Source organism: Salvelinus namaycush, chromosome 36 (assembly GCF_016432855.1).
Source record: "Salvelinus namaycush isolate Seneca chromosome 36, SaNama_1.0, whole genome shotgun sequence".
Taxonomy (NCBI): Eukaryota; Metazoa; Chordata; class Actinopteri; order Salmoniformes; family Salmonidae; genus Salvelinus; species Salvelinus namaycush.
The window spans coordinates 20469980-20471541 of NC_052342.1; the positions used below are offsets into that span (position 1 = coordinate 20469980).

Sequence of the window (1562 nt, forward strand, 5' to 3'; positions counted from 1 at the left end):
TCTGATTCCAATAGAAGTTGGTCGGCTGTGAAATCGTTAGGTCCTGACTGCTAATAATTCCCTATACATTTATACACTCATAAAACAGTAAAATAGGTTTTGTACAAAAGTGCCGATATTCTTACTCTCAAAATGACTTACGACATAGTTCAATTGATCATACGAATGCATCACAAATGTCTTTATTGCAACATTCCCCATTCTTTTCTCGTGTCAGGATGGCCGAGCGGTCTAAGGCGCTGCGTTCAGGTCGCAGTCTCCTCTGGAGGCGTGGGTTCGAATCCCACTTCTGACAAAATATTTTGCGGAAATTCTGAGAAATTACAATGAATAATAAAATGAATGGGGCAATGACAGTACACTACTCCATGACACCATGCATGCAGGAACCGCTAAAATAACGTATTTGCTCTTATTTCAAATATTCGTTTTATTGCATAAAATTAATTCGTGTTACATACGCATTGTGATCATGAGAAATCAATCAAGTTCAGAATTGTAATTAATTCATATTTTGTATTGTGCAATAACGCAATAATTTGTGATAGCCTGGTGAAGATACAGGCCTATCTGAATAAACGTTTGTGTTGTTCTTATTCTTAATTCGTTTATTTCAACTTATTGATTGAAGTCTTTTTTTCTGTATAAATTCTTAATATTTAAATAAATAAACACATATTTACAAATAAATCATTTGACAACTTACAGAAAAACATCTTAAAAAGACCGACAATATTTCTCTCTATCTTGCAGAAATCGCAAAAATGTAAAACTAAAGAATTTCATAGAACTTCTGGAAATTGACTATGGACAACCTCGAACATTTTCTCTAATGGCACTTTTGTCCGCCACAAATTTGTAGAAACATGAATCATTTAGAAATAATGAAGAACATAAGGTATATATTTTTTACATCTAGGCCAGCCATTGTTGCCTATGTTGTTTTCTTTGAGAAAACATAAATATGGTTAATAATGTGTGGAATGTCTTTACAAAGATGACAAAACATACAAAGAGGAGCAAAAAAGGTTGCACCTGCCACTCACTACACTATTTCTACATTTCCACCTTTTATGCTGATCCTGGGTCAGTTTTGCATTTCCCCCACTAATGGAGAAGCTGATTGTAGATGTGTACCTAGGAGGGCAACATCACCCTACACCAGTGGGGCTCCACAGTGCTTTTACTGTGATAATGTCCTCTACTAATGACATCAGACAGCAAGGATATTATGTGACAATTTCACCTTTATCGCCATGCTGTAATTACTGTAACAAAGGTCAGGGTGCCAGACTGATCTAAATCAAATCAAATCAAGTTTATTTTATATAGCCCTTCGTACATCAGCTAATATCTCGAAGTGCTGTACAGAAACCCAGCCTAAAACCAAAAAACATCAAGCAATGCAGGTGTAGAAGCACGGTGGCTAGGAAAAACTCCCTAGAAAGGCCAAAACCTAGAAAGAAACCTAGAGAGGAACCAGGCTATGAGGGGTGGCCAGTCCTCTTCTGGCTGTGCCGGGTGGAGATTATAACAGAACATGGCCAAGATGTTCAAAATGT

General features: G+C 36.7%; 1 non-coding gene across 1 annotated transcript; it reads left to right on the top strand.

The window, feature by feature from the left end:
* The first annotated feature begins 212 nt into the window (after window positions 1-212).
* trnal-cag lies at window positions 213-295 on the top strand. Its single transcript has one exon. It is a non-coding gene; the product is annotated as a tRNA-Leu (tRNA).
* Window positions 296-1562: the final 1267 nt, after the last annotated feature.